Below are 7794 nucleotides of genomic sequence, written 5' to 3' on the forward strand. Positions count from 1 at the left end.
TCTGTCTTGTAGTATCATATTTGCAAATAGATTTGCATAGTTATTAAGCAAACTGTAATTTGACTTAGACTTTGCACTTCCCCAGCATTTAAATTAGGCCCCCAGTGTTTTTTGACTTTGTTGCACGATTTACAATTAAATCTGCTATGCTCAATCATTGAAATTTGCGCCTTTTGAGCTGAAACAGACTAGTTCAGTTCATGAAAATCACTTCCTCATTCTGTGTAACCAGTGACACAAGTCAGGGGGATAATTAATGGCATGTCAAGTCTGTTGGTATAACACCGCAACGCACTCACCTAGAGGTAACTGTATGGTATACATCAGATATTTACATAGTGGTGAACTCAAACGAAACACATACCGAATACAAAAAGCATTTTTAACTGAAGAGAAGTGAGTTAGCACTAAATGCTGAAAATAAAATCAGTGGTATTATTTCAAGCTGTTATGCATCGAAAAGATCAATCATTTTGTTGTGCTTTCTTAAACCTTCTGAATAGGATACCAAATACCTACAAACAAGTACACACACACACACAAAAATAAAGTCTCAGAGACGCACACAATCTCTCTCCCTCTCTCTCGCACACACACATATACACAATAGAGTCTCTCTCACACACACAGACACACACATACACATACACAATAGAATCTCACACACATACACACACACAGGTCTCCCAAACACACCGTCACACACCCTCCACTTCCACACCCATCACCACTCCAGCTCGGGGACGGGTTTCCAGAGGGTCTGGTGTCTCTCGGCCGCCAGAGGATCAGTGAGGGGTGAAAGCCGACCCCGCAGGACTTCCTATCGGCACCGGCAGACGGGCTGAACAGGAAGCGGAGCTGGGCGTGGGGCCCCCGGCGCTGGTGGCGGTGGCAGCGGCTGCCCTCCAGCACCAGGCAGCTGTGGGCCAGCGCCGTGCCAAGGGCCCTCTCACCTGCGCGGCTCTCGCTGTGTAAGCGATCACGCCAGTCGGGGAGGTCATAATTTATCTTAATGTAGGCCGATCCCGTTGCAATCCTATACAGCGAGGGGGATGGCAGCGTGTAATCGTATAACGCTCATGTTGTATCAGTGCTCCGGCCCTCGGGTGATGAAACTGTCCCTTGTCACACTACTCTCTCTCTCTCCCTCTTTCTCTCCCTCCCTCTCTTTCTTTCTCTCTCTCTCTCTCTCTCTATACACACTCTCACTCGCACACTCTCCACACTCTCGAAGCTCCCAGGCCCAGCTTTCAGCCGTGGCCCATTCAAAATGGCCCTTTTATTTAAATACACAGGGCTCTGGCCGCGGCGGCACAAGCCCCCTCTGTGTGGCCTCATTCATGTGGCCGTGCGCAGGTCTGGCCTCTCATTTCCTTTCATTAGGCCGTATTGATCACGGCCCGTTTTCTCATTTACGGCTTTTTATCGCCCGCTTATTGTAGCCGAGCCAGAACATGTAACCTTTTAAACGCGCGAGCGCGCCACGCCGGCCGCCTCTATCGACTCGGACCCCGGAGATCAGGCGGAACATCGGGACACGCTGACAGCTCAAAGACCTTGACAGCGGCCGTCGGGGGTGGTGGTGGGGGGGGGTCTGTGGGCGATCCGTCCGTGTTTTCCGGCCCGCGAGATTGCAATCCAACTTTCTTCTCGTCTCCCTCTCTCTCTCTCTCTTTTCCTCGTCCTCCCACAGGTTAACAGCGAAACGTTATTAAAGAGAGTTGACCGCGGGGTCAGAGGCAGAGCGAAGCCACATAAACAAACAATTCATTTGGCATGGAGGTGTAATAGGATGAGATCCCGGCGGGGCCGGGCCCATTGTTCTGCTGGAATTAACCGTGGCAGGTCATGTGTCACTGGGTTCTGACCCCGGCCCCATTCTCACTAGCCCACACTCGCATTGGCCGCAGCACGGCAAGAGGTCAAACACAGTAACAAGCCAACCAAACACCCCCACCTCTCTCGCCCTCTCTGTCCCTCACTGCCCCAACCCCCCCCCCCCCCACTCTCCCTGCTCCCCCATCCTATCTCTAGTTCTGACCAGGGCAGCACTTACAAAACAAAGCCCTGCGTTACCATGGCAAAGGGAGTGTTTAAGGAAACATACTGCCAGCCTATAGTGTGCTGCAGTCAGGGGGTATACATCCACCCGATGCTATCTGTGCCGCTTCCCGTCAAAGCACAACAAGGGCACGCGACCTCGCTCCCCCCCACACACACACGCGAAAAAAGAAAGAACACCCTACACATTGCTACTGCGTGATTCACGGCCCGAGCAAGTCGGCTGTTTTTATTGGAGGCTGAGGGCTCCTGCTTGCTCTCTCTCTCTCCGTCTCTCTCTCTCTCTCTCTCTCTCTCTCTCTCTCTCTCTCTCTCTCTCCACTCCACCTGAGCTGTGAGTGAGCTGCTGCTGCTGCTGCTGTTGCCGCCCGCTGCTCTGGTTTCAGAGGGCCTGCTCAGGCACACTCTCCCTGGGCCACCCATCTGGATGGCTTTTGTGTGGATGCTGTGTTACTGCGCTTTTTTCCCCACCCTCGTCTATGCCACACGCACACACACGTACACGCACACACACACACACGTACACACACACACACACACACATTGGCTCTCAAAAAGTTGCTGACTTCATTTAGTGTCAGTCACCCAGAGGGACCTGGTGCCTCCGACGCATGTGCACCCCCGGGGGGGAAAAAAAAAGGGAAAAAAAAGTGCTGAGGTCTCTCTCGCCGAGGCCCGACAGATGCGCGCCGCGTAACGCCGGCGTGCCGTTAAAAAAACACCTGATCCTTCAGCCCCGGGGCCGCCGATAGCGCTAATTGAAAAGCGCACACATACACACACGCGCGCACCATGCACACACACACACACACTCACACAAACACACACACACACACAGCATTACCACCCCACCTCAACGCCTCGTGGGGCACAATCACTCGCAAGTACAAATTCTGGCCTGGCTTCCTCCCACCAGAGACAACGGCGTGACCTGATAGCGCTGTATGTTTTTTGAATGCTCGCCTGTGCATACTGAGTGGGCACATTCACTCAGAGCCGCTCGGCTGAGGAGCTGCGAGCGCTGGGAGCGACTCCACGCAGCTCGCCTGGCGCTGGGGAGAGCAGACCGGGGGAAAAGTCGAGGAAGTGGCGGCCAGGCGGCAGGAGAGGATGAAACGGGTCCGTGTCTCTCTCTCTCTCTCTCTCTCTGTCTCCCATAATTGATAAGCTGTTGAGGGGGTGGGGGACATCGGCGCGGCTGCCCGAGAGCAAGGCGCTGGAATTAAAACTTCAATCCGGCTGCCCAGGAATCAATTTCAGCCGTGGCCCCCAACATTATACAAATGAGGAGAGGGGAGATACAGACGGCAGATGATCGAGACACAGACTGTCCCTCGGCCGTCGCTCACGCTTTTTGTATCCAGGCGCACGATCTCCACTTCCCTTCACCAAGGTGGTCAACTCAACCTCCCTCCTTCTCTCCAATCCTCCCTGTACTCCTCCACCTAAACCCCCTACCCCTGACTGAGCGGCAGTAAAGGATGATGGTCTTTTCACTCTACTGGTCCACTCTCGTTTGGTTAAAGGGCCGCTCCCACCAAGAACGATAACTATAACTATAATTGAAATCAAGTCTTGTTCTAGCGAACATGAATGATGACATCCAGACATAAACTATAACGATAACGACATGAAGAACAATACAGTTGGAGATCACTTTCAGAGCAATTTTGAGAACGATAAAGAGCTAACGGCCAATCGGAATCCATCAAACTTTAGACATCACATTCATCAACACATGGATCATTGGTCAGTGTGGACGCTTATAGTTATCGTTATAGTTAGCATTGTAGTTATCTTTATAGTTATCATTAAAGTTATCGTTATAGTTATCGTTATCTTTATAGTTATCGTTATCGCTATAGTTATTGTTATCGCTATAGTTATCGTTAGGGTTATCGTTATACTTATCGTTATAGTTATAGTTACCATTAGAGTTATCTTTATAGTTATTGTTATAGTTATAGTTATCATTTCTGGTGTTAACAGGATTCTGCAGATACAGGCCCTGCTCACAGCTGCTCCCTGCTCTGTGGGAGAGCACTCCTGGGCCCAGCCCATAAAACAGGTGATGCCCTCTGGACGCAGTTCATCTTACCTGCCAGGTGAAGACAGAAAGATGTGTAAACACCCCCAAGGACTCCTAAATGCTAAATGCTAAACATGAGAAAGACAAATTGTGACTAGAGTGTCAAAGAAACTAATAATGACTCTCATGTCACTAAACACATGATATATGGAATAAATGCAGTATTAAAAAATTGGCATTGTCCACACACAAAAGTGATATTTGGTGTGAGGGTCATTTTCCGTGTCTCTGTGTGTGTCGGGGCGAACTCTGAAAGTAGTGCACGTGTGTCCTTTCATAGGGCAGATGACTGGGCATATTCTTATGACGGCCACAGCTCTTGAAGGGTCAAACAGAGAGGGGGCTTTTTTTCGGGAGGACCACACAGACTGGCTGTGTTTGGGCTCTGACTGAGGGATTGTTGCAGGGACTGGGAACCAGCTCGAAGCCTCGCCCCACGAGCCCCAGTGCCACAGCAAACAGTATGTGTGCATCTTTGCGTGCCGGTTCGCGGCAGTCAAAACAGGTTTTTGTTCTGGCCACAGTGAAGGGACAGTTTTGCCCTTTGTGTGCTGCAAAATGGCGGATTTGTTTGGTTATCAGCGCTGGGCATGTTCAAAATCCAGTTTTAGGGACTCTGAGCTCACAGTAGGGCAGACACTGCACAACGGCATCAACAAGAATACAGTGGGGAAAAAAAGAAATGATAAAAACAAACAAAAAAAACATTTGAGGGATTTTCAGTTTCTCAGAGTTTCCATTCAATGATCAGAGGCAGAGACTGTTTTTTCCCCTGTGAGGAGAGAGTTGGTTCTGTGTGGGGTCATCGGCGAGAGTGGACCGGGTGGGGTGGTCTAATTCCACTCCTCTGGGGGCGGCTCATGTAGCCGGTTACAGGAGTCTTGGTAGCCGCTAGATCATATCTCACCTGCGGAGCGCTACCTGCCTTCTGGCGTGACACACCAAAACAGGCTGAATGGAGAAGCGTCTGCTCTGTTAGGCCACTCTGAACAGTAACATGAACACGGCCACAATGGAGGGCCCAGAGGAAGTCCCTCAGTGGAGGGCCCTGTCCCAATTCCACCTGACAGGTCAATAAATCACCCGGAAAACACCTCCACCTGGTCAGTCCAACACACATGGCAGGCAACAGCTTTGTGATATTACCAGGCTATCACATTTGTGAGATATAAATATTCAATGGTGGCACTTAAAATTATCAACTCCTGTCTGGAGTTTTCCCTGAAGAGTATGGTGTAAAAAAAAAAAAAAAAGAGAACATTTACTATCATCAACATTACAGATCTACTTTATTGTGATTACAGCAAAGATGTTACAGCATGCTACCTTCATTGTACAAAAGGGTAATGGTGTTAAATCAGATATTTTTTATACAGTAGTTTATGGTCTTTGGCGGCCTTTGCATAGGACATCTTGCGTCAAGGTTGTTTTGTTGTTCTGTGAAGTTTCCACTCGTCCCTGCTAAGGATGGCAGTTGCTGGGGCACCAGAACACAATCAGTGCTGATTTCCCAGATGGAAAGGCTAGGCCTTTGGAAGGGATGAGCGAGAGAAAGAGAGAGAGAGAGAGAGAGAGAGAGAGAGAGAGAGAGAGAGAGAGAGAGAGAGAGAGAGAGAGAGGAGAGGGAGAGAGAGAGAGAGTGGGAGGGAGAGCAGCCCGCCAGGCTTTTGCATTTTGGGGAAACTTGGGGATTGGCCTCTGGTGTGGCCCTGCCAAGATCGTAAGGAATGCCTGCCTGTGCAAGAAAATGAAAATGGCGTATGGCATTTGGCCACGACAACACCTCTTCTCCTTCCTCTCTCTCTCATCTCTCTCTCCTCTCTTTCATCTCTCTCTCATCTCTCTCTCCTCTCATCCAATTTGTGATGGAAATGGTGGGCGGACATTTTTTTTTTGCATCCTCTCCTGAGTTTGAGTTCTTGGAATAATAATAAAATAACTATAAATATGGTTTTGGGAATGCTGTTTTCTGTGTATTTTAGAGACTTCATTCTTTTGAAAGCTTTTATGTGGTGGCTAGTTTTATGGGCATCTTTTTTAATTAGATTTGTCCTCACTTGTGCCATGCCGAGAACTCGTGCCCGTGTAATGTTATGGTAAGTCGTAAAATGTGTCATCCATTATACTTTCAAGCTTCCAGCTAATTATTGGCTGTTTAATTTGTAAGTATAAATAAAGCTCTCAGAATCCAAAACGTTTGACCAGGGTCGGACAAAACCCCACTTGACTCTTAATGAAGCCGTAAGTGATTAAAAGCGTTTCCTGCCCCTAATCTGAGGGAAATAAGCCTCGGAGAAGCAAGTGTACACTGAAGAGCAGCCTTTCTTCCTGACCAATCCCTCCAAGAGTGACAGCGGAAGAAGAGGAAGACGAGGAGGAGAGGAGAGGAGAGGAAGACGAGGAGTGTAAGCTGAGGAAGCTTGTCTTCACTAGGGGGGGAGAGGGGGACTTAGAGAGTGTCTCTCTTTGGCTGTGCCCACACCAGAACAGAGCCCAACTTTCTGTGGCCCATTAGGAAAGAATGCAGCTCCAGTCTGAAACATACAGGAAGAGGACTTGCCATCATACACCCCCCCTCCTCCTCATCCCCCCCAACACACACGCACACACAAACACACACACACACACACACACACACCCCCACACACACACACACACACACACACACGCACACACACGCACACACACACTGAAAATCCTTCCCCAACTTCCACTGGGCTTGGCGTGTCCTTGAGGTCCCGTTCACGGAGCCGGGCTAATGAGAGTGGAAATGTCAGCTATGATACAGTCGCGGGGAAGAAGGGAAACAGAGAGCCGCACAAAGCCCCTTTATGCCACCCGCCTCGTCTCTCCCCCTGCACTTGTTTTCCAAGCCCGCTTTTGTGGCTCGATTAGTGGACCCTTTCACACATTCTCACATGCGAGAGAGAAAGAGGGGAGCCATTCGCCATTGGCGCTCATAGATTATTTTTAGTCAGGCGCAGGCACGGGCAGCCCTGCTCATTGTGCCTGGTGCTGCTGTCGGATGTGTGAGTGTGGTGTGTTTGTATGTGTGTGTGTGTGTGTGTGTGTGTGTGTGTGTGTGTGTGTGTGTGCGTGTGTATTTCTGTGTGTGTGGGCATGTGTGTAACGCTTGGCCTTGTGTGTGAGTATTGATCAGCGGTTGGGGAGGTTGTGTGGCCCACTTGAGGGAGACCCAAGAGGACCGGGCCGCGGCTACAGCAGGTCCCCGGGACCGAGGCCTCGTAATGAGGGGGCAGAGTGACGCCGGTAATTACATTAACACTGACGTACAGTAATGCTGAGCGCCAAGCAGATGAAACGCTAAAAATACTCCGGATGGCTAAGCGCACATCCACTCATCCGCATGTGTTGGCTAAAGATTTCTTTTTTTTCCCCCTTTTCTCTTTTTTCTCCTCCTCCCTCCCTTTCTTTAAATGGACGATCGAAAGCATGACCCTCTCCTGCCACTGGAAAGCAGAAACGTTTTTTGAAGTTGGCAAGCAGTGTCAAAGCGTGAGACGTACACATGGCAAAGTAGGCTACGTAGTTAATTAAGAAAACTTGTCTTCTAAATCCGCTAAGTACGATCAAGTTACCCCCCCGCCGAGATGCTGGAAATACAAAATGGCGAGATAGGAAAT

The 7794-nt window shown here is 49.7% G+C and overlaps 1 long non-coding RNA gene across 1 annotated transcript; it reads left to right on the forward strand.

Annotated features, from left to right (window-relative positions):
* Nucleotides 1–2759: 2759 nt before the first annotated feature.
* On the forward strand, nucleotides 2760–4348 carry LOC134102482 (uncharacterized). Its single transcript, XR_009941514.1, has 2 exons — nucleotides 2760–3810; nucleotides 4051–4348. It is a non-coding gene; the product is annotated as an uncharacterized LOC134102482 (long non-coding RNA).
* The last annotated feature ends 3446 nt before the right edge of the window (nucleotides 4349–7794 follow it).

This window comes from Sardina pilchardus, chromosome 15 (assembly GCF_963854185.1).
Source record: "Sardina pilchardus chromosome 15, fSarPil1.1, whole genome shotgun sequence".
Lineage (NCBI taxonomy): Eukaryota > Metazoa > Chordata > Actinopteri > Clupeiformes > Clupeidae > Sardina > Sardina pilchardus.